This window comes from Micromys minutus, assembly GCF_963924665.1.
Source record: "Micromys minutus genome assembly, chromosome: 1".
In the NCBI taxonomy this organism is placed as follows: domain Eukaryota; kingdom Metazoa; phylum Chordata; class Mammalia; order Rodentia; family Muridae; genus Micromys; species Micromys minutus.
This window is the reverse complement of record NC_137969.1, coordinates 154,438,226-154,464,583: the sequence shown is the minus strand read 5'-3', so window position 1 is coordinate 154,464,583 and position 26,358 is coordinate 154,438,226.

The window sequence follows — 26,358 nt, the reverse complement described above, 5'->3', positions numbered from 1 at the left end:
TAATTCACATTCACTCAGCTCACTCTGAGTTTAACACCAAAACATTGCCAGGGGAATGGAATGCCTCTGTTATGGGACCATAAAGGAATAGAAACAGCTCCTGTGCAGGAGGAAGACCCAAGGATGCTTTGTGGATTGCCAGATCTTCTGTGAAGGAATGATCATATCAAAAGCATCCCATGTCCTTAGGGCACAGTGTGCCAAAGGGGAAAGCAGTGAACACTGTATATATTTTTTGAGTGTATCTTATTTCATTTCTCGTGGTATTCATGTCAATAAGGAGTGGCTTTTATAGTACTATTGACCTAATCTCTATGCACCTGGGCTAACACTGGCAGCAGATAACATTGAATTTTTTTTAACCGCTAGCTTGGATAATGCAATTACGAACATTATCAGGATTGCAGACTGTACCAAGATGGAAGGACTTAACATCTTATAGCTCATACACAAAGCTCACAGCATAATCTTTGAGTTAAGAAGTGGGAGAACTGTTTAAATCCTGTCTAATGACCAGTCAGTCTTCAACTTATCATTAAAGTGAGAAGTATAAAGGTCCACCATCACGGGACTTGTTGAGTTGTAAGAATTAGCTACATGATGTGTTACAAGTTATTACCTCTGTATTATCTAACACAAGATGAAGATAAAACAATGAACTGACATCCAGACTGTTGGCTGGATTTTCTGTTTGGCTAGGTCTATGAAAATATCTTCAGCACTGTGTGTTTTTTTTTTTTTTTCTCTCAAATTCATGATCCTTTTGCCTCAGTCTCCTGATTACCAGGACTTAAATATGTGCTATCACACACCCAAAACTTTGTCTAAATTAGTAATTATATGCTTTATTATTGGGCTTATGAGATTAATAAGCATGAGGTCTACAATGAGAATGATAGTGCTTGTCCAGAAAATTTCTGGGTTCATTTCCTGGTATTGGTAACTGAATATGCAGGAAAGACAGAAGACTGAGACTAAGGAAAGGAAAGTCACAGCTCTATATGTTCAGAAAGGAAGAAGTCAAAGTTTAGAAGTATAAACACTGTCATGAGTAGGTTGTGGAGCCCTGGTCTTCTCCTTCCTCCTACTGTTCCTGTTCAGATACCCACTCCAGTGCCTTCCAAGGCATCATTAAACAATTACAAGGATTGTTTCTCCTTACAGTGTTATCTGGGAATAAGAAACAGGCATCTCAGAGAGTTTATGAGGCTTGGGAAAGCATGAGTTATACTGTTATAAAAACACCTTTCATATCTTGTTAGCTCATTTGTTAGCCGGCTTTAGTTAAGAAAGCCAAGGGACATTTTAATTATACCTAATTGTCTTCTAAAATTCTAGTAAAAAATGAGTTCTGGATTGGAAATTCCATGAATAGTAGCAAACACATTCTGAATTTGGCATGTATGTATGTATGCTGAAAGAAAAAATCACAGCCCTGCCTCATATTTAAAGAGGATATAAATTCTGGCTATAAATATCTGTCCAGGTGGGAAACTCCAGCATGGCAAGGTTTGCATCTTTCATTTATGTATTTAAATAAATGTAACTATTTTCTACTTGTTTTATTTTTAAAAGTATATTTTACACGGCTGACTTTCCTAGACCTGGGTGGTGTTATGTAGTCTGCTGGCATGTGGAGAGAGTCCTCAGTAGTCCTCGCCCTGTGACCCCTGTAAACAACTAAAAGTGATTGGTGTGGTAACACCCGTCCGTGGAGGAGTAGGGCATGAAGGCCATGGGAGTAACCAGCTACTTTATTATTGGATTTAAAGGCCCCTCTCTGCCTGGTACTTCAAACTGAGCAAGAACCCGTAGTTGGCTAGCTTCTGAGTCGTAGGGGTAAACTTACTACTATTATTCAAATAGTGAACGTAGTATAAAATTACTCTTTAAAATCATATCTTTTAATCCATAGATTAAACTCATTAGAGGGTTTTGTGGTTTTGTTCAGTTTCATTTCTTCATTGGGTAATGCAGCAACCCAGAGAGTGGCAGTGGCAGGGTGCTCAGCCACAAATGGGACATCTCTATTAGCTCTTCCTTATGACTCAGAGATAAGACAGGAAATCATGCCAAAAAGACCAGAAGAGCCAGAGGTCATGGAAGTCTAGAGGCTAACAGCGTCTTTTAGACATGTCAAAGTGTCACACCCACAAAACCACGGCAGCGGTACCTGCAGAACAGCAGCACAAAATCAGACCAGTCAATATTCGACCATGGGATGGGAAGGCAGCTTATGAATTCCATTCCCAGTTGAGAAGCTATTGACAGCTGATGACTTCTGAAGGAGCGAGAATCGAGGATCACTTGTCTTTAAGTTGTGGCCTCTGATAGGTTGACCATAGTTCAGTGGAAGAGCTGGGGTAGCATAAATGGGACTTAATAGATTTTAAAATGTATAGGAAAGTTGGAAAGGGGTAAGGAGGTGGGAGTAGATCTGGGAAGACTTAGGGGGAGGACCGGGAGATAAATATGGTCAAATGTGCTGTGTTACATTTTCAAAGAATTAGTACAATTATATTCATTTTGCTATAAAATTATGTGTTATGTGGATATAACTGTGTGTGGGTCTATGGACATATGTGCAGTGTCTTCAAGATCTAGAAGGCAGTGTCAGTTTCCCTGGAGGCAGAGCTGTAGGTGGTTGTGAGCTGCCTCACTTCCCCCAATGAGCAACACTCATTCTTAGCCACTGAGCTACTTCTCCAGCCCCCAAGATTTGAATCATACCTGGTTCTGTATCTACTGTGGCTTTTCCAGGTCTGACATAGAGGAGATGTTCAGGAAATATGCGTTGAACAATGTTTTATTTGACTTTATAACTTTCATAGAGAGAGTAGAGTACATGCAAATCGAACATTCAAATAAAAGAGTTATTTTCACAGGAAAAGGATCGATGAAAAAAGTGAATGAAGATTTTTAGCAAATTGCACATGGCAAGATTTCTAAATTTTAAAAAGGTTTTCATTTCTCTCTTTTTTATTCTAACAGCTGACATTGAATCATTTATTTCTTATATAATTTTTGCCCTGTTTGTTCTTGTCCTTGCTCTTTCCATTCCCTCCTTCTTTCCCTCTCTTTCTTTCTCTTTCTAAGAGTCTAAGTCTACACATCACAAGTACACATGCAGTGACTGATCACCAAACTGTGAAAATGTGGAAGTGAGATGTCACTAACAAGTAAAGAAACAGGAAGCCAGAGGCACAAATGTTCCATCTGAGAGAAAGAACTCTATCTTTACATCAATGTTTTCTCTTTGTAGCAGTCTAATGTGATGTGTACAATCAGAAAGCATGAGGGACACATTTACTTTATTACGAAGGAGTGATAACGGTCTTGGTGCTGCCGTGGTAATTTAGTCGAAGGTCCCTCTGATTTTTTTGCTGAGATTCTCCTATCTCAAACCTCCCTGACAATTATCATTCACCTATTGAACCACAAATCTGTCTTGACAGAGAGCATGTGAGACAGGCTGACACAGAACAGAACTGACTTTATTTGTAACAGCTGTGGCTTTGTGCAGATTTCTGAGGCCATAGCAGGGCAGTGCCACATGTTGCAATTTTGACTGCTCTTGAAAACCCCCAGTAATCTCTGACTTCCACAAGTGGTGTGCAAAACTGTTCTGATTTTAGTCCTTATAGGTCAGTGCATTCCCTACCCCAACTCGGTCCCCTTTTTTGGTCTCAGTACATCTACAAAACTGGGCAACAAATTGAAATAACCCGTGCTACAGAAAGCCAGTCATGTTTACATTCTGAGGAGGTGTGGCCTGAAGAGGGAGGTGGTCCTGAGGGTGAAAAACTAGAATATTCTGGATGACCAGCAGGACCAGAGGCTCTGCTTCCCTCCATTTTTGCTCCTGCATGTCCCATTCCATGGTGCCACCACTGCAGACTTGGGGCTGACAAGGGCTTGAAGAGTCAGGGACTCAACAGAGGTGGCCTAAGATTTGTTAATATTGCAAAGCTATGTTAAATTTATGTTACTGTTGATCATGGTTATCGCTTATTTAATTTTCTTCCTTTATTTTGATTTTAGGAATGTCTGCCTGCTTATATGTCTATGAACCACGTGTCTCTAGAACCTGCAGAAGCCAGAAAAGGTGTTGGGTCCCCTGGGAATGGAATTACAGTAAATTATGATGTCATAACGTGCTAGGAATTGAAACCCAGTTCTCTGGAAGAGCAGCCAGCCACTGCCCTTTACTGTGAGCCATCTCTCCAGCACCCGTGTTTGTTTTACTAGTCTGCCTTTTTGTTTCCGTGTAGTTTGGGTGTTTCCACAGTAGAGTTTATGTCACTCTTGTCATACTTCAACAAATAGCAACCAACCAAGTGTCAGTCACAAGAGAAGAAAATAAATTGCTTCCCGCCTTCTTTGTTTATTTTATTGTTATTTATTCAGCTAAGGGATATTTATTAGGTATCTACTTCATGTCATCTATGCTGATATTACAGGGATACAAAAGAGTTCAACAATAGCTTTTCTTGCTGTAATATTGTAGAAGGGGAGGAAGATGAACAACAGACAAATAAACACTCAGGTAAACCATGTGGTGAGACATGCTATGGGAAAAATACTACATTTTAGTACAAAAAATGGAATAACTGTATTTTCTATTCTACCAGGAAAGCACTGCCATGTCTCCAGGGTAAGTCATGCCCTACATGCACTATAAAACTAATCGCCAGCGAGTCTCCAGTTTGTTTGCACTAAACGAAATGTTTGCAGTTGATCTGAAATTAAAATTTAACAAGGTGTTCAGTGTGCAACTGTAGCACACCAACTGTCCCCAGCTGTAACTCTTAACTTTTCTATAAACTGTCACATCACCCCCTTTTGTCTGTTAAGACCTCCTGGATCCCTGTAACCTCAACGTTATGCTGCGAGAAATTTAATCATCTCTTCTCAACTGAAGCACATCAGCCTCAAACTTCCTGCTCTGTTTTCCTCTTTCGTTCTCTGACATGTAGCATAGACCTGGTAACCAGTAGGTGTGCCTGCATTTATTTTAATGATTCGAAAAGACATTTATACAGACTTTGATATGAGAACATTTGTTAAATGGGCAAGTTCATAGGGGCACAGCCATTTAGCTGAGAAAATTTTCTGCTGCCTAAAATTTATGTATTATAGGATATGAATTAGGATCCTATTTCTCTCAGCCATCTCCAATATCTTTCTTCATTGCTGTATAGACTTATACTTATCATGTTTTGGCTGAGCAACGCAGATGCTCACTGACAGAAAAAAAATCTCAACATAAGAAGATAACCTGGTGCTTTGTGCTGACTCCCAATCCCTGAGGTATATCTCTGAGGACTTGTGGAATCTAGAATAGTCAGGATTGTAGAAGTCACTTAGCCCAAACCTCACCAGATTGCCCTGGTTTTTTTTTTTTTTTTTTTTTTTTTTTTTTTTTTTTTGACTTTGTAGCAGTATTTGGCAGCTAGCAGGAGCCTCGGTGTTTCTAATAGCATGAACCAGTCAGCTGCCCCTCTGTTCTCTATGGCTTTCAGCTCCTTTCCTCATCACTGTGTAGCTTTTGTCTTCTTAGTGTGTGAAAGAGCATTTTTAGTGACACACAGGGAAGACTGGCTCAGGCTTCCATCCCAGATCCTTGGGCCAATGTTCCTGTACTCACCTGTACCTGATACCGTTCTATCCTTATTCTGTAGTTCCATATCACAGTCATTTGTCACACAATACCGTCATCTGATGGTTTACATACAGTTCTTTCATGTTGTAAGCATAAAGATAATTGTGTCATTGTTTTGTTTTTGGGGGCCTACTGGAGAGAGAGCAGAATTAGGGTCCAAATTTATTTTGTTATCTTGTAGATGTCTTTAATACAACATGACAGTGACACTTGGTGTCCTAAAATATTTTCTTAGACCAAACCAGTATAAAACCAAAATGAATTCAAATTTCTGGAAGCAACAACACTTTCGTTAGAGAACTGTTATTAACCAAGCAGTATTTAGAGGTATGCTGGAACTTAACTTATTTCTAAACCAATCTAGTGAATCTCTTCCTGACACTGCCACACTAGGCTGTAAGGAAAATATTTAAGACAAAGAATTTAGCACATTTTATTGCTCTTGCCTCTACCCCAGTTAGAGCAGTTTTTCAGCAGAGCTCTGAATATCTTCTGTGGGAAGAGGGTTAATGTGGGATCAGCCTTTGCTAGTAAGAGGTGGGCATTCATTATGCTCAGGCAGTCATTTTATCAGCTTAGCTGAGCATTCTCTTGAAACTCAGAATGGGGTCTGCGAAAATGTGCTAAGATCCAAGATGGGGAAACTTGAGTTGCAGACAATCAGGCCACAGAGGTCCTGAGCACAGCAAATTGCAAGAGCTTTAGGATGGAGGTAATGCTGAATGTGAGGAAGGGAATACTCCAAAGCCAGCTCCAAAACAAATGGAGGATTCTGAGGAGGAGGAACAAGGTTAGTGCCTGACAGAGGCGGAAAGGTGGTGACATCATTGCAGCAGGAGCTGACCTTGCTATTGCTTAGGAGGATCATTTATTTCACCCTCTTTCTCCCCCCAACAGGGACTTGACACATATGCTCAGCTACCAGGAACAGTAGCAAGTGCAGACACCTGCTGGTCCTGCTAATTACCCAACAGTTCCCGGGATGAGGGCCTTGCCCTAACACCTGGGCAAAGGTAGCTGACTCTGTTAGAACTACACATCGTTGGCTTTGCAATTATTGCAGGTTCCCAGGTCATTAATCAGAGAAATAGTGTTTTGTGCCTGGGAAGCAGAGCTGCAGAGAATCTTTTACCTTTGATTAGTTTGCTACAGACAGAACACAAACAGATTTCTTCAGCTTTCCTATAGCAAAATACATTGCGCTCTCAGAGACGCTTGATGTGAACTCATTTGTATTTAGGTCAAACTTGTTGCCTGAAACATTAATGAAAGGTACATGCACCAGGCTGACTACTCTGTAAATGACTCCTGCCTCTACATGACTGGATCATGTAGCCGCTTGTTTTAAAGGTGGGCAGTTTGCTAATGTGAGCAGTGTCAGGACTGTCAAAAGACTCCCAGAGAACATTAACAGTTTCTCTTTCCCTTTATTATGCCTTGGTGCCTCCCAAGCATTTCTAACTTGTTTACTCCTTGGTGACAACATTCTCCAAGTGTCACCACTTGCCTTTGTGCCAGGTGCCATGGCAAGAGCACTGTCTAGGCAAGTCAGTCAGGAAGCCACGGTTTCTCATCCTCCCACCCCACTGAGTTGACAGATGAGGAAACTGAGGCACTAACTGCTTAAGAGATTGGAGTGCTTTATGTCACTTGTCCAGCCCTTTCTGCCCAGTTTGATCCTTTCATTGCCAACATCCTGGGGCTATCTCCTGGTGTTAATTTCTAAATGGGCTATTTTGATACCTATTTCATTTTGACTTGCTGTCACACTCCGAGTTCTCCCATGCAGTTGATTTGTGATAGGTGTTTCCTCAACAATCTTGTGACCATGCGTTAGGTGTGTGACCTGGGCTTTCTAGAAAGAGAGCTATTAGGTTTGCCTGGGCCAATAGTTCCTTCCAGCATGCACAGGGAGGTCACATGAAGATCAGATTTGGTTTTTAAAGGTTAAATAAATTCATTTGTTATTCTGGCTCCACACATACTCCTTTATTGATGATATCATAGGCACTGCTGTAATCTTTATCACTTTCTAGTCATCTGCACTGCAGATATCTAAAGGATTTTTGTAGCTGTCTTAAAGTAATGAAAAAACATGGAATTCTGTGCTTTCTGCTCATGAACCTGAATACAGTTGCTAGATAATGCAAAAAGAAGTGTATGTCACCCCTGCACCATGACTAGAAAGCAGTGCCCACCACCGGCCTCTTAACACAATTAATCTTTCTCTATCTCTCCTGCAGGCTTAACCCAAAAGGAAATACTTATTTATTTGCTGTCATTTATAGAGATAACTGGAGTCAAGATTTTCTTAGAGCGTATGTTGATCTCATAACTTTTGAACCTTTAAAAATCATTGTGACATCATCTTAGAAAATATTTGGGATTTATAAACCTTTCTATATGCTGTGCTTGGAGAGATTGAAAATCAAAGTGAGGCAAATTGAGTAACGCTTCCCCAGTGTGGGCTCAGGCCACCTGCATGACACTTCCATGGGGTGTCCACCAGCAGATCACTTTTATGAGCTCCAATCAAGCCAGAATGATTGGGGGGAACCAAGCATTGGATTTTCAGAAAGTTTTCCAGGCCACCTCCTCCTACTTAATTAATGCTGAACAACTACTGGAATTGAAGCAAATTCCAATTTGAATTGAAATATAAATTCTTTATGTTTGTTTGTTTGTTTGTTTGTTTTGGTCCTGAAACTCACTCTTAGATCAGGCTGGCCTTGATCTCACAGAGATCCACCTGCCTCTGCCTTCCAAATGCTGGGATGAAAGGCTTGTGCCAACACTGCCTGGTCTGCATTATGTTCTTAAAGACTTGAATTATAGCTCTGTTGTTATGTTAGTATTATGATCTTGGGCAAAATGTTTAACTGCTCGCCATCCCAGCTTCCTCATCTGTGAAGAGGAAAAATAGCACAATTTCTATAAGAAGGAAAACTGGATGATAAACCCAGCTTCCATAACTATTACTACCACCCAGGCACCACTACTGTGAAATGGCCTTTACCGACACCAAGAGAACCAAGTGTCTCCTAAGAAATTACTTCTTATTTTGCATTAATGAAGTGTTTGAGGGGTTACTTGAAGTGAGGAGAGAAACCAGTGGACTGGAAGGCCGAGTCACCTGGGAAAGCCTCAGTCCTCTGTGGCTCGAGGAAGTGCATTCTTCCAGAGTCATGCTTTCTCATCCTCTGACACCACCACACATTCTTGGAGTGCTTGTAAGTGATACAGACTCAGAGGCTTCACACCATGTCTGCTGTCCACGGTCAGACTGACCTATGGAGTGGAGAACTAGAATCACTCTTGGTGTATGAGCTTCCAAGCTGAGTCTTAGAAAGCACATTGAGGGGAACCATAGCCCAGAAAATGTAAAGGTTTTTATCTTTCTGATATCTAAACCAAATGCTGGATTTAGGGATCATGACTTTGGTGGTGACAATAGCAGGAGCAGAAATTTGTAATAAATAGAAGTGACAAGGACCAAGTCAGGTAATTTTAAACATTATTTATTACTGGAATTGATTGGTATCACTAGTATTATTAATACTACCATATTGCATTGCTGATTTGAGAACTGGAGCTTTATAAGTTAGGAAAACCTTATCACTTAGCTATACCCCAGACTGCATTTTAAATTTAACTTTTTAACCTTCACAGAAATACTTGACACTATTCATAACGTTATAATTATCTATGTTTTATAGAGGAACAAGCCACCAGCTAGCAATTAGAGCAGGAATGGGAGCCTGTGACATCAACCAGGAAACTGCGCTGTACCTCTCCACTGAATCAGAGATGACTGCCAGAGGGAGCTGAGTTGCAACAGCCTGTGTCACTTTGCATTCCTGAAGAGGTTGTTCCCAGGCTGGAGGAAGCGGTAGGGTTTAGAACAGGTCAGCCTTTGAGGAAGTTCATATGGGCGATGAGAGATCTAGGTAGATTCCACACACATTCTAGGAGGCTCTTGTCACGTAGCTTCAACTTGACTGTGGTGGGTCTAGAGCACTGGCTCAGCTTTCTATTTTCCTGCAACCTTCTGGCGCACTGTAGACTCAGGACAGACTCTACTCTTGATCTTCATACATGGCAGTGGGCTCAGAAAGGCTACTCCTCAAGGCTCAGCATAATACTTCTATTGGGAAATTTGGGGATTTCTAGTTTGGAAGTCTGTAGGGCTCATTTGTCATGGTTGGGGAAGTGGATGCTGCCATTGCTGCTGCTACTCCTAGCTCTGCTCTTCCTTTTTTCCTTTCTTTTCCTCCCCTAGCACCAAGACTTCATGATTTTTATTCTACTAAGGGCATTGTTTTTAACAGTGTCAGGAGGTGTCTTTTGCGTTGACTCTGATGATGCTGACAACATGAGTAATGAAGTGGTCGAGTGGAGAACCACTTCATGAGCTAGCAGTTACCTTTAAGTATTTGTCTACCTCATCTGTCATTTCCTAGAGAAGTGACACACAGACCAGCTTCACTGGGAAGACAACATTGTTTGGGCCTGATCAGCCCTCACACACTTCGGGACCACATAATATCAACCAACCAGACCCCTGGAGCTTCCAGGGTCTAAACCACCAACTAAAGAGTATACATGGAGGGACCCGTGGCTCCAGCCACATATATACCAGATGACGGACTTATCAGACATCAGTAGAAGGAGAGGCCCTTGGTCCTGGGAAGGCTTGATGCCCCAGTGTAGAGGAATGCCAGGGCAGAGAGGCAGGAGTGTGCGTGGGGGGTAGCACTCTCATAGAGGCAGGGTCAGGATGGGACAGGAGGATTCCAGAGGGGAAACTGGGAAAGGGGATAGCATTTACAATGTAAATAAATAAAATATCTAATAAAAAAATAAAGGAAAAAAAGAAAACCACATTATTCTGTCTTTTCAAACACTACGACTTCTGGGTTAAAAGTATCTCTAAGTGTTTTCCTCAGTTACATAGTCTTTTCCAGGCACCCCAAGAAAGCTAATTGGAACTCCAGGCTTTATTTTTCTTTACATCTGTGGAATGGGGTCCTGCTAAGTATTTGTGCTATTATGCTAAAACCCTTGTGTGAGAAACAGATGTGAGAACACACAATCAAAAGTGAGATGAAATGATTGCTTCCAAAAGCCGATATTTATCTTCACAAATTAGGGCTCTTCCTGTAGTGACTTTCGACAATAACGTAGCAACGATGAAAGTGAGCTAATACGTGTATCTGCTGTTTTTGCTCAAAGATGTCATTGCTAACCTGCCATTAGGAAGGGTCTGCCTTTTGAATACTTTTCCATTAGTGCTTATGGATTTGGGCAATGCCAGTGGTAGGCTCTTGCCTGACCAAACTGGTAATCAGTAGCAGGCATCCACAGAAGAGATAGCCAAGATTTTTCTGGCATTTTCTGTGGTCAAGGAATTGGGCCAGGTTTTCACTACTCAGGGGGCGTGAGCCAATATCTCCCAATGCCACCAGCACAGTGGTTTGTGTATGGTACAGCATTAGTGACAGCATTGAATAGCCTCAGAGGAGAGACGGCAGTGCCCTGGTGGGTTCAATAAATGTCAAAGGTGAAGTATTTTTGTTTTAGTGCTTTCTTATCAAAGCAGTTAATGTACTGTATTCTTATATTTCATGTGTTAGAGACCAAATTGCAGCATAAGATGCAGATGCTAGATAATTAGCTCTTTGTTTACATTTTAACCAACTAGCTAATTTTTTGTTTGGCCCAACAGATTGTGTTTTACTTGCAAGACATCAAGTTATTAGTAAATGAGACAGTCTGGGTCTTATGAACATTTTACATATCTCACAACTCATTTAACGTTTTAATGTGAAGAATATGCTTTGGGTGAGAGATACAGTTTCACTGAGACCATGATACTTATGGCTAGGCCTGCCTTTCTGATACCATCTAGCAAGCATGCAGGGGGGCAGGGAACTGAGGCTCTGAAGCTGCTTGTATTCAGCTCAAAGCTGTCTGGAATCCCCGTGCTCCAGTGTCCTAATTTTTGATAGTGAGGGTGATATGCATGTTTGGTGCCCACAGTGGAGGGGTTGTTAGATCTACTTGGATCGGAGTTAATGGGTGTTTTGAGCTGCCATATAGGAGCCAGGATCCAAACACAGGTCCTCAACAAATCCTGTGAGAGAATCCTTTTGTTGTTAGAAAGGGAAGTTTTCACAATGACTGTGGGAAAGAGTTTGATGATCTCTTAAAAAAGTTAGACATAGAATTACTTACTGTATAACCCTTCAAGTTTGATACAAGATGTACATCCAGAGGAAATAAAATGAGGATGGAGAGGAGACATGTACTTTCCTATGTTGATTGCAGCACTATTCACAAAGCCCAAGATATTGTACTGTCATGAGAATATGAATTATAGATGAATGAATAGTCTATACACACACTCCACACATATATAATGGAGCACTACTCTGGCATCAGAGAAAATGAAATTCTTTAATTTGTGACTACACAGACAGAACAGAAATTTACTGTGTTAAATGAAACAAGCCGAGCACAGAGTCATCTCATTATCTCCCATGAGGAATGTAAGTAACCATGTTGATTCTCATAGAAGTTAAAGTGAGAATGAACGTTCACAGATGGTAGGGACACTAGTGCGATAGAATGGGGTATAAAGGTTCATCAAAGAGTACTTAGGAACAGTTAAGTCACAGCGAGAAATGCTGGTGTGCTATTGCATAGCATGGCAACTACAGACAATGGTAACTCAACCGCACATTTGAAAGGAATTTTATAACAGCAAATGATTTGTGCTTGAGATATGTTTAACTTGATTTAAGCGCCGCATAAAGTATGCAAATAAAATATTTCATGGTGCCACTAATGTTTATAGCTTTGTGTATTAATTATATTGATATTTTCGATATAACTGATATGTTAAATAAGATATATTTAATATAGCTCTTCCCTGTAATAAACAACTGCCACTTTGATCTGCTAGGGATGCCGAAACACGTGTTAATGTAAAGTACATGCAACAATTTAACTTTGAAGTTTCTTCCAGCAAACGTTGCTGGGTTTTGCCTGGAGGCTTTAGTTGCCCACAGCTATCCCTTCTTGGTTGTACATATATTTATTATCTGTGCATTCTTTATGACTGGGGATGAAGAGAGAATGAAAATCCTTGGTCAGTAAAATATTGGCTCTAACAAACTCAGTGTTCCAGCTTGATATTTGTAGCCTCTGACTATAGCAGGGTGGGAGATAAGAAATGTGGACATGGAGAGATCACCAACTCTTGGTATGTATCTCATGACAGTGAAGTAGAATTGTTATAGTTAGTATAAAGAAGCATGCCTTGTCCATTAGGTTTCAAAATCTTATATTCACAAAAATGCCATGGCTCTGATTTCTGTATGACTTGGCTTACGTTATTGGTTTTTAGTTTGTTTGAATTATTTGTTCATATGATTTTGCCTGTTGCTTCCCCTAATCTTTCTTGAAATATCCAGAAAACAAACTTCTCTTCCATAAATTCATATTTCTCTGGGTGTATCTTCCACAACACTGGGTCATAATATTATGACGTTATTGATCACTCCTGGGTTTTTCAGTCTCTTTTCCTGGAATTCTTAGCTTTGAGGGAAGGTGAGAGTTGGGGTAGAAGAGAGGTAGTTAAGGGAAAATGAGATTGTGACACTGTAATATTAGTAGACCCCCCAAGGGGTGAAAATTTACTACTGCCATCAATTAGCTTTGCCAGTTTTTCTCAGCATGCCCCTCAGTTTCTATGATCAAAGGGGCCACAGAACAAGTAGGTAGAATCAGGAGGAAGGAAAGCTGGGTGAGGTGTCCCTGAAGAGCAGCAAGTCTTCATGATGTCTGATTTTCTCCCCTACACTGCTTGAGGAACTTGACAATACCTTTGTAGCTATAGTCTTAATAAGTGCTTTGATATTCGTAATTAAAATGAACATTCACCCCTACCTGAGCCTGTGGCCATGGTCACAGGGCAAGATTTTACTTTGATGATCCTTGCTTCCACTAAGAATTCTTTGTAAGCTATAAGGATTCTTGTAAACCATTTCGGTAAAAGTGAAAACACACCTTCACTGGCCTGGTTGGTCTATGAAGTGCTTTTGATAAAACAGATTCTTATGTTACATCTTACGGCACACATCTGAGACTTCCCCACATTTGCAAAGGCACATTTATGTTATGCTTCCTGGTGACACATATTGTCTTTTGTGTAATTGGTTGCTAATGTCATCTCTTTTGGCTATTTCTGGAAAATAGCATTGCTCTAGTTTGTTCTCTGATGGAAGCAGTTCCTCAGCTAAAATTCCATCTCCCCAGAGTTTAGGGTTTGTGTCAAGTTAACAAAAACTAATTAAGACAAGTATTTAGATTTCTATGTTTATCATTTTACAGACGTGCATATAGCAAGTTTTATTAAACAGGCCTGATATTATCAAGCACACACAGTAAATGACGCATGTATATATGGTAGCCTTTTGAGTAGGTCTCCTACAGTTTCCTTTATTCAAGTGTTATCTCAAGGATTCAAGACAGAAATTGTTTTACCTATAGTAAAAGATACCAAAAAGCAGAAAGCTTAAATAATATGATGGAAGGTAAACATCTAATGGATGATAGGTAAATATTTTTTTTCTCTTACAACTTTATTTTTAAAAAAGAGAGATACACGTACAGATTTTTAAAGGCATTTGACATAACACTATATGAACCAAGTTCAGCTCCAAAGTCCCAGTTCATTTTCTGGGTTTTGATAGATTTGCTGCCTGTTGAGTGTTAGACTGCACAGCAGTACACATGTCTTCCTGTATAATGGTAAGCTTTCTCTACTCTCCCTCAGTTTCAACATTGGTCAGTCTTACATGTATCAGTATTTCCTCTTTCTTTCTTTCTTTCTTTCTTTCTTTCTTTCTTTCTTTCTTTCTTCCTTCCTTCCTTCCTTCCTTTCTTCCTTCCTTCCTTCCTTTTTTCCTTCCTTCCCTCCTTCCTTTTTTTCCTTCCTTCCTTCTTTCCTTTTTTACTGATATTACTGGCTATATTTTATTTATATTTTGAATGTTATCCACTTTCTCAGATTCCCCTCCACAGTGAAAATCCCATCACCCATCCTCCTGCTTTTATGAGGGTGCTCACCCACCCACCCATCTTCTCCTACCTTATTGCCCTGACATTCCCCTACACTGCAGCATCAAGCCTTGGGAGGAACACAGGCTACTCCTCCCACTGATGCCCAACAAGGTCATTCTCTATTACTTGTGTAGCTGGAGCCATGGTTCTGTCCATGTATATTCTTTGGATAGTTGTTTAATCCCTGAAAGCTCTGGTTAGCTGGTATTGTTGTTCTTATGGGGTTATAAACCCCTTCAACTCCTTCAATTCTTTCTCTAACTCCTCCATTAAGGACCCCTTTCTCAGTTCTATGTTTGGCTGTGAACATCCACCTCTGTATTTGTTATTCTCTTGCAGAGCCTCTCAGGAGACAGCTATATCAGGCTCTGGTCAGCATGCACTTCTTGAAATCAGCAATATAGTTTGGGTTTCATGGCTGAATATGGGCTGTATCCCCAGGTGCGGCAGTCTTTTGATGGCTTTTCTTTCAGTTTTTCTTTAAGCTTTGCCTACATACTTCCTCCTGAGAATATTTTTGTTACCCCTAATAAGAAGGACTGAAGAATCTGCACTAGAGTCATGCTTCTTCTTGAGCTCCATGTGTTCTGTGAATTGTGTCTTGGGTATTCCGAGCTTTGGGCTAATGTACTTTTGTGATTGGGTTACCTCACACAGGATGGTATTTTATAGATCCATCCATTTGCCTAAGATTTTCATTAACTCATTATTTTTATAGTTGAGTAGTACTCCATTGTGTAAATGTAACACATTTTTTTGCTATTCATTTCTTGTTGATGGACATCTGGGTTCTTTCCAGCTCTTGCCTATTATAAATAAGGTGGCTATGAACATAGTGGAGCATGCTTCCTTGTTGTATGTTGGAGCATCTTTTGGGTATATGCTGAGGAGTGGTATAGCTGGGTCCTCAGGTAGTACTATGTCCAATTTTCTGAGGAACTGCCAGACTGATTTCCAGAGTGGTTGTACCAGCTTGCAATCCCACCAACAATGAAGGAGTGTTTCTCTTTCTCCACATCCTCGCCAGCTGTCGCTACCGTCTCTGACCAGCAGAAAAGGAGTGACAACACAGCATTCTACTCAAAGCGGTTTATTCAGGAACCTTACAGCATGCCCATGAAAATCTTTCTGTCTCTTTCTGTCTCTCTTTCTGTTTCTCTTTCCCCTCTCCCCACCTTCAAGCGCAGTCCCTTTATCCTCTCTCATCTCCACCTCCTCAGTCCATGTTGCGTGGCTGCAGTTCATAGGTCCGCGTCATCTGGCCTGATCTCGCATCATGGGTGCATCTGCACAGCTCGCACGGTGGGAATGGCTAATCTCAGGGGCAGGAGGAAGTCAGGTGCTAATCCAAGACTAGGCTGGAGTTCCAAGTATCATATTGGGACTGCCGCCACACCCGCTTTCCACAGCCAGCATCTGCTGTCACCTGAGTTTTTGATCTTAGCCATTTTGAGTGGTGTGAGGTAGAATCTCAGGGTTGTTTTGATTTGCATTTCCCTGATGACTAAGGATGATGAACATTTCTTTAGGTGCTTCTCAAACATTTGATATTCCTCAGTTGAGAATTCTTTGTTTAACTCTGTATCTGAATTTTTCATAGTGTTATTTGATTCTCTGGAGTCTAACTTCTTGAGTTCTTTGTATATATTGGATAATAGCCCTTTATCAGATGTAAGATTGGTAAAGCTCTTTTCCTAATCTGTTGATTGTCATTTTGTCCTAACAGTGACCTTTGCCTTATAGAAGCTTTTCAATCTTATGAAATTCCATTTAATAATTTTTGATTTTAGAGCATAAGCCATTGGTGTTCTGTTCAGGAATTTTTTTTTAGTGCCGATGTGCTCAACACTCTTCCTCACTTTCTCTTCTATTAGTTTGAGTGTATCTGGGTTTATGTGGAGATCCTTGACTGATTTAAACTTGTGCTTTGTACAGGGACTATATATGAATCCATTTGCATTATTATATGTGCTTAATGCCAGTTGTACCAGCACCATTTGTTGAAATGCTATCTTTTTCCCCACTGGATGGTTTTAGCTCTATGTCAAAGATCAAATGAGCATAGGTGTGTGGGTTCATTTTTGAATCTTCAATTTCATTTTATTGATCTTCCCTCCTGTCTCTGTATCAATACCATACAGGTTTTAGGTTTTACCTCTATTTCTCTGTAAAAAACTTGAGGTCAGGGATGGTGATTCCTCTAGAAGTTCTTTTATTGCTGAGAATAGTTTTCACAATCCTGGATTTTTTCTTATTTTAAATGAATTTGCAAATTGCTCTTTCTTACTATATGAAGAATTGAGTTGGAAATTTGATGGGGACTGCATTGACTCTGTAGATTGCTTGTGGCAAGATGGCCATTTTTACTACATTAATCCTGCCAATCGGTGAGCTTAGGAGATCTTTCCGTCTTCTGAGAACTTATTCAATTTCTTTCTTCAGAGACTTGAAGTCTTTTCTTCAGAGACATACAGATCTTTTCTTGTCAGGTCAGATCATTATTGAATAGATTCACACCAAGGTATTTTATATTATTTGGGACTATTGTGAAGGATGTTATTTCCCTAATTTCTTTCTTAGCCTGTTTACCCTTTGAGTAGAGGAAGGCTACTTATTTGTTTGAGTTAATATTATATCCAGATACTTTATTAAAGTTGTTTATTATCACTAGGAGTACTCTGGTGAAATTTTTGGGATCTCTTAAATATACTGTCATATCATGTGCAAATAGTGATATTTTGATTTCTTTCTTTCCAATATGTATTTATTTGATCTCCTTTTGTTGTCTAATTGCTATGGTTAGGACTTCCAGTATTATATTGAATAAGTAGAGAGAAAGTGGGCAACCTTGTCTAGTCCCTGATTTTATTGGGATTGCTTAAAGTTTCTTTTCATTTTGTTTGATGTTGGCTACCGGTTTGCTGTATATTGTTTTTACTATGTTTAGGTATTGGTCTTAGATTCTTGATCTTTCCAAGTCTTTTAACCTGAAGGGGTATTGAATTTTGACAAATGCTTTTCAGCATTTAATGAGATGATCATTTTTTTCGTTTAAGCTTGTTTATATAATGGTTTATGTTGATGAAATTCTACCATTCTTGCATCCCAGAGATTAAGCCTTCTTAATTATGGTGAATGATCATTTTGATGTGTCCTTGGATTTGGTTTGCAGGAATTTTATTGATTATTTTTGCATGAGAAAATTTGATCTGGAGTTCTCTTTGTAGGGTCTTCTTGTGGTTTAGGTTTAAATGTAATTGTCGTTTTGAAGAATGAGTTCGGAATTGTTCCCTCTGTTTCTATTTTGTGGAATAGTTTGGAGAGTATTGGTAGTAGGTCTTCTATAAAAATCTGATAGAATTTTGCACTGAACCAATCTGGTCATTGGCTTATTTTGGTTGGGAGGCTTTTGATGACTGCTTCTATTTCTTTAGGGGTTATGGGACAATTTTGATGGTTTATCTGATCCTGATGTAACTTTGTTACCTGGTAACTTCCTAGAAAATTGTCCATTTCATCCAGACTTTCCAATTTTGTTGAGTATAGGCTTTTTTAGTAGGATCAAATGATTTTTTTTGAATTTTCTCAGTTTCTGTCATTATGTCTTTCTTTTCAATTCTGATTTTATTAATTTAAATACTGTCTCTGGCCCTCTGTTTATTCTGGCTAAGGGTTTATCTGTCTTATTGATTTTTTTAAAGAATCAAATCCTGGTTTTCCTGATTCTTTGTATAATTCTTTTTGTTTCTACTTGGTTCATTTCAGCTCTGAGTTTGATTATTTTCTGTCATCCTCTTGGGTGCATTTGCTTCTTTTTGTTCTAGATTTTTTAGGTGAGCTGTCAAGCTGCTAGTGTATGCTCATTACAGTGTCCTTTTGGAGGCACTCAGATCTACGAGTTTTCCTCTTAGCGCTGCTTTCATCATGTCCCACAAGTCTGTGTATGTTGTACCTTTTTTTCATTAAATTCTAAAATGTCTTCAATTTCTTTTTTTTCTTGAATAAGTTATCATTGAGTATTTTATTGTTCAGCTTCCATGAGTATGTGGGCTTTCTGTCATTCTTGTTGTTATTGAAGACTAGTCTTAGTTCGTGTTAATTTGACAGCATACATGGGATTATTTCAATCTTCTTGTATCTGTTGAGGCCTGTTTTGTAACCAATTATATGGTCAATTTTGGAGAAAGTGCCATGAAGTGCTAAGAAGAAGGTATATTCTTGTTTAGAATGAAATATTCTATAGATGTCTGTTAAATCCATTTTGTTCATAATTTCTGTTTGTTTCACTGTTTCTCTGTTTAGTTTCTGTTCCCATGTTCTGTCTGTTGACAAGAGTGCAGTGTTGAACTCTTTTATTTTTATTGTGTGAGGTGCAATGTGTACTTTGAGCTTTTGTAATATTTCTTTCATGAATGTAGGTGCCCTTTTATTCGGAGCATAGAAATTTAGAATTGAGATTTTATCTTGCTGGATATTTACTTGGAAAAGGATGAAGTGTCCTTCCTTATTTTTTTGATAACTTTTGGGTTAAAGTCAATTTTATTTGAGAATGGATACTTCAGGTTCTTTCTTGGGAACATTTGCTTAGAAAATTCTTTTCCAGCCTTCTTCTTCTGAGGTAGTGTCTCTCTTCGTCACTGAAGTGTGTTTCCTGTATGCAGCAAAATGTTGGTTTCCCCTTACATAGCCAGTTTTTTTTTTTTTTTTTTTTTTTTTTTTTTTTTTTTGTCTGTGTCTTTTTATTGGGGAATTTAGTTCACTGGTATTGTGAAATATTGTGATTGTCGCTTCTTGTTACTTTGGTGTTAGAGGTGTAATTATGTTTGTTTGGTTGCCTTCTTTTTCTTTTTAAATTGAACAAATTTATTTTAAAAAGCAAAGATAAATGTACAGATTTTAAGCATTTTTGCATAAAAGTATATGAAGACATTTTTGTCAGTACTTGTTTTTTTTTTTTAAAGGTTTGATGGTGTGCATTAAGATCTTACTAGTTACAATGAGCATAAAGTACATGTAAAACAAGATGTAACCTGGAATTAGTCAAAGGTTTCTTGGTATGTAAATATTAAGCATAATTGTTTTTCATTTCCTTTTTTTTTCTTGAACTTTATGTAGTCTATGAGTTGTTTCTGGGGTGTTCAGAGCTTTCTGGGGTTAGTATCCAATTATCAGTGATTGCATATTATGTCTATTCTTTGTAACTGGGTTACCTCACTCAGGATGATATTCTCTAGATGCATCCATTTTCTTAAGAATTTCATAAAGTCATTGTTTCTGATAGCTGAGTAGTACTCCATTGTGTAAATGTACCACAATTTTTGTATCCATTCATCTTCTGAAGGACATCTGGGTTCTTTCCAGCATCTGGATATTATAAATAGGGCTGCTATGAACATTGTGGTGCATGTGTCTTTGTTGTATGTTGGAGCTTCTCTGGGGTATATGCCCAAAAGTGGAATAACTGGGTCTTCAGGCAGTACTATGTCCAATTTTCTGAGGAATTGCCAGAGTGATTTCCAGAGTGGTTGTACCAGTTTACAACCCCACCAACAGTAGAAAAGTGTTCCTCTTTCTCCACATCCTCGCCAGCATTTGCTGTCATCTGAAGTTTTGATCTTAGCCATTCTGACTGGTGTGAGGTGGAATCTCAGGGTTGTTTTGATTTGTATTTCCCTGATGGCTAATGATGTCAAGCACTTCCTTAGATGCTTCTCAGCCATTCGGTCTTCTTTTGGGTTAGTTGAAAGAAGATTACTTTATCGATTTTTCTAGGGCATTGTTTCTCTCCTTGTGTTGGAGTTTTTCATCTATTATATTTTGTAGGACTGAATTTATGGAAATATATTGTGTAAATTTTGTTTTGTTCTGGAATAGCTTGATCTCTCCATCTATGTCAATTGAAACGTTTTCTTGTTTTAGTAGCCTGGGCTGGCATTTTTGTTCTCTTATGATCTGTATGACATCTGCCCAGGATCTCCTAGCTTTTATAGTCTTTGTTGAGAAATTTGGTGTGATTTTGATAGGTCTGCCTTTGTATGTTATTTGACCATTTTCCTTTACTACTTTTAATATTCTTTATTTGTTTGTGCATTTGCTGTTTTGATTATTATGTGACATGAGATTCAAATATAGTATCAAATATTTCCGACCTATTCCAGATAACGTAAGTGACACAAAAATAAATGATCTGGAGGTTTTAAACTTAAAAGATTCTATTTTAATATTGAAGAAGTAACTTTAGTGTCTGGGAATGAATCTACACTATAAAGCAATAAAAATCTATTGGTGAGAGAAAGCTCATGGCATGAATTTCCAGAAAGGAACAGGTAACCCTGGAAGCTTCGCCCAAGCAGATTTGACTGATATTTGTTTGTTTGTTGGGATGTTCACAGCACATAGTGATCAGAGAAAAGGCTAATGGCCACATCTGAATAGCTTGCTGTCACCACCGACAGCTCATTTTTTTTTTTTTTTTTTGGTGAGAAGTAATCATCAATGAGAGGAGGAGTTAAGCAGTGACAGAACATACAGGCACTTTTTAATTCTGCTGACAACTTGTCTGTGCTGTGACAAGGAAGTTGGCATGTGACAAAGAATTGGGACAAAACATATGTATTTTCAATTTAATCTGACAGTTAACAATTTATCCATGGTAAATACAACAATTTATGTTGTTGTGGTATACAATGAAGAACTTGTATTTTCTAGTGAAAATGGGCTACCTTTAAAACAATTATCCCAAATTCATTGCACTCTAGTAGAGTGGAAAAAAGTTACCTTCAAAGCAAACATTCACAAATAAGATAAAATGTAAAAATTATTAGGTATTTCATTTTTTTCTCTTTTTTATGAGATACTCTGTATTTACATTTGAGATGTTATTCCTTTACCTCACCCTGCTTCTATTCCCCCTCCTCCTCCAGTTGCCTTCACAAAGGTGCACTCCCTTCTGATCCCCCTCTCCACCCCATTGACTTGGCATTCCCCTACATTGGGAAAACATGCCCTCTCTGGATCAAAAGTCTCTTCTCATATTGATGCCAGACACTGCTATGTTCAGCTACATACACAACTGGATCAATAGGTCTCTCAAAGTGTGCACAAAGGTTGGTGTTTTACTCCATGGGAGTTTAGGAAAGTTTGATTGGTTGATAATGTTATTATTTTCCCATGAGGTTGCAACCCCTTTCAGCTACTTAGGTCCTTTCTTTAGAAACCTTATTGGATTGTTAGCTGCAAGCATGCTCAGCTGTATCTATATGATTCTAGCATAGTCCCTGAGAGGTCATCTCTATCTGGTTCTTGCCAGTAAGTAATTTTTGGGACCAGCTATAGTGCTTGGATTTGGTGACTGCATATGAGGTGGCTTCTGAGTGATCTTTACTTCCATCCCTGCTCCTCTATTTGACCTTGCATTTCCTACCATGAGAGTTTTGTTCTTTTTTTTTTTTTTTCTAAGAAGAACTGAGGCATCCCCATTTTGCCCTTCCTTCTTTTTGAGCTTCATGATGTCTCTTAAATATTTTTTGGGTATTGGGTATTCAGAGTTTTCTGGAGATAGTATCTGCTTATCAGTGAGTGCATACCATGTGTGCTCTTTTGTGACTGGGTTACCTCACTCAGCAAGATAGTCTCTTGTTACATCCATTTGTTACATCTATGACTTTCATGAAGTCATTATTTCTAATAGATGAGTAGTACTCTATTGTGTAAATGTAAACTACACTTTCTGTATTCATCTGTTGATGGACATCTGGGATCTTTCCAGATTCTGGCTATTATAAATAAGGCTGCTATAAACATGTGTCTTTGTTACAAGTTGGAGCATATTTGGGGTACACACCCAGAAGTGGAATAGCTGGGTTTTCAGGTAACACTATGTTCAATTTTCTGAGGAGCCACCAAATTGATTTCCAGAGTAGTTGTACCTGCTTACAGCCCCACCAACAGTGGAGAAGTGTTCCTCTTTCTCCACATCCTTGCCAACTGCTGGCATCTTTATTGACTCATCCAAACCAATCAGAGCCAAAGACCTTTAGTGTCTGGACACACAGATTCCCAGTTGAATCAAAAGATTAGAACCAATCTCCAATGGCCTAAATTCAAGTAGGTCAACATTTCAGTAAGGACAGCGAACAGCTTCTTCATTTCTTACACCTGGTTGAAGAGCTATCAGCAGTTAATGGCATCTTAAAAAAAAGAGAATTAGGATTAATTTCATAATTTATGTTTTATTTATTTGTGTGTGTGTGTGTGTCTGACATGTGTGAAGGTGCCTGCAGAAGCTAAAAACAGGTATGCCCTGATGCTTGTAGTTAGAGGTAGTCATGAGCCACTGACATGGGTATTGAGAGATGAACTTGAGTCTACTCTTAGCAATTAAGTATCTCTCTATCCCTCAACATTTTTTAAAGAGTATGACCATGTTTGATGTATTGGATTTAACATGTATTATCTCATACCAAAAAGTACATGTGAAATAGAAATTAAAATCAGTGGATACCAAAATTAAAATTTAATAATCCAGTCTGATAGTCTATGTCCCTTTATTGGGGAATGGAGTTCATTGATGTTAAGAAAAATTATGGAATAGTGATTTTCGATTCCTGTTATTTTTGTTGTTAGAGGTAGACTTATGTTTGTGTAATTTTCTTCTTTTGGTTTCCTTTTGTGTATATATATATATCCTTTGTATATATCCTTTGTAGGGCTGGATTTGTGGACAGATATTGTGTAAATTTGTTTTTTTTTTTCCTAGAATATCTTGGTTTCTCCATCTATGGTGATTGGGAGTTTTTCTGTGTATAGTAACCTGGGCTGACCTTTGTGTTCTCTTAGGGTCTACCTGATGTCTGTCCAAGATCTTCTGGCTTTCATAGTCTCTGTTGAGAAGTGGGGTGTGATTCTGATTGGTCTCCCTTTATATGTTACATGTCCTTTTTCACTTACAGCTTTTAGGATTTTTTCTTGGTCTTGAATATTTGATGTTTTGACTAATATGTGTCAGGAGGAGTTTCTTTTCTGGTCCAATTTATTTGAAATTCTGTAGGCTTCCTGTATGTTCATGGTCATCTCATTTTTAAGGGAAGGGAAGTTTTCATCTACAATTTTGTTGAAGATATTTACTGTGCCTTTTAGTTGTTATTCTTCTCCCTCTTCTACGCCTATTATCCTTAGGTTTGGTCTTCTCATTGTGTCCTGGATCTCCTGGAATGTTATGGGTTAGGAGCTTTTTGACTTTTGCATCTTCTCTGACTGTTTTGTTTATGTTTCAATGTTCTCTTTCGCCCCTGATATCCTCTCTTCCATCTCTTGTAGTCTGTTGATGATGCTTGCTTCTGCAAATTCTGATTTATTTCTTTTCATTTCTTTTTTTTTCATGACTGTTTTATTTTTTTCTTTGTCTGTGTTCTTAGCTGTTCTTTATCAGAAACCCTTATGAACAAAAACAGGTGTGAAATTAGGGGAGTTTGATTAAAATTAAAAGCTAATCAGAATACAGGGTCTTTAAAATATAAAAACACTTTAAAAGCTAAAACAATATGAAAAGCATAGTTGTCTTGAAAGTAAGATCTTGGTCCACAAACATTAAATAAAGGCACCATTCTCAGATCACAGCCAAAGCAATACAATCCCACAAAACAGTGTACTCAGCTAATGCATACACAGGGTGAAAAGCTGACCTAATTTTTTTTCATGAACTTCACACAGTCTGTGACTTGTTTCTGGGGTGTTCAGAGAATTCTGGGGTTAGTATTCCATTATCAGTGACTGAATATTATGTCTGTTTTTTTTTTTTTTTTTTTTTTTTTTTTTTTTTTTTTTTTTTTTTTGTGACTGGGTTATCTCATTCAGAATGATATTCTCCAGATGCATCCATTTTCTTAAGAATTTCATAAAGTCATTGTTTCTGATAGCTGAGTAGTACTCCATTGTGTAAATGTACCACAATTTTTGTATCCATTCATCTTCTGAAGGACATCTGAGTTCTTTCCAGCATCTGGATATTATAAATAGAGCTGCTATGAACATTGTGGTGCATGCGTCTTTGTTGTATATTGGAGTGTCTATGGGTTATACGCCCAGAAGTGGAATAGCTGGATCTTCAGGTAGTACTATGTCCAATTTTCTGAGGAATTGCCAGACTGATATCCAGAGTGGTTGTATCAGTTTACAACCCCACCAACAATGGAGAAGTGTTCCTCTTTCTCCACATCCTCGCCAGCATCTGTTGTCATTTGAGATTTGGATCTTGGCCAATCTGTATGGTGTGAGGTGGAATCTCAGGGTTGTTTTGATTTGCATTTCTCTGATGGCTAAGGATGTTGAGCACTTCCTTAGATGTTTCTCAGCCATTCGATATTCCTCGATTGAGAACTTTTTGTTTAATTCTGTATCCCATTTTTTAATACGGTTGTTTGATTCTCTAGTGTCTAGCTTTTTGAGTTCTTTGTATACCTTGGCTATTAGGCCTCTATCTGATGTGGGGTTGGTAAAGACCTTTTCCCACTCTGTTGGCTGCTGTTTTGTTTTCTTGACAGTGTCTTTAGCCTTACAGAAAATTTGCAAACTCATTAAGTCCCATTTGTCAATCTTTGACTTTAGAGCTTCAGCCATAGGTGTTCTGTTCAGGAAATTTTCGCATGTGCTGATGTGTTCTGAGGTTTTCTCCATTTTCTCATCTAATACTTTCAGTGCACCTTGTTTAATGTGGAGATCTTTGATCCACTTACACTTGAGCTTTGTACAAGGAGATAAGAAAGGGTCTATTTTTATTCTTCTGCATGCTAAGTGCCAGTTGGACCAACACCATTTGTTGAATAGGCTGTCCTTTTTCCATTGAATATTTAGAGCTCCTTTGTCAAAAATCAGGTGACCATATATGTTAGGGCTCATTTCTGAATCTTCTATTCTATTCCATTGATTCACATGCCTATTTCTGTACCAGTCCCATGCAGTTTTCAGCACAATTGCCTTGTAATATAGCTTGAAATCAGGGATAGTGATTCCCACAGATATTTTCTGGTTGTTGAGGATGGATTTCGCTATTCTTGGTCTTTTGTTATTCCAGATAAAATTGCACATTGCTCTTTCCAACTCAATGAAGAACTGGGTTGGAATTTTGATGGGGATTGCATTGAATCTGTAGATTGCTTTTGGTAGGATGGCCATTTTTAAAATGTTGATCCTTCCAATCCATGAGCATGGGAGATCTTTCCATTTTCTGAGATCTTCCTCGATTTCCTTCTTTAGAAGTTTGAAGTTCTTGTCATACAGGTCCTTCACTTGCTTCGTTAGAGTCACACCAAGGTATTTCATAGTTTTTGTGACTATTGTGAAGAGTATCTTTTCCTTAATTTTTTTCTCCACATGTTTGTCCTTTGAATATAGGAAGGCTACTATTTTTGTGTGAGTTAATTTTAAATCCAGCCACTTTGTTGAACTTGTTTATCAGCTGTAGGAGTTCTCTGGTGGAATTTGTGGGGTCTCTTAAGTACACTATCATGTCATCTGCAAATAGTTGTGTTTTTACTTCTTCCTTTCCAATGTGTATCTCTTTGATTTTTTTT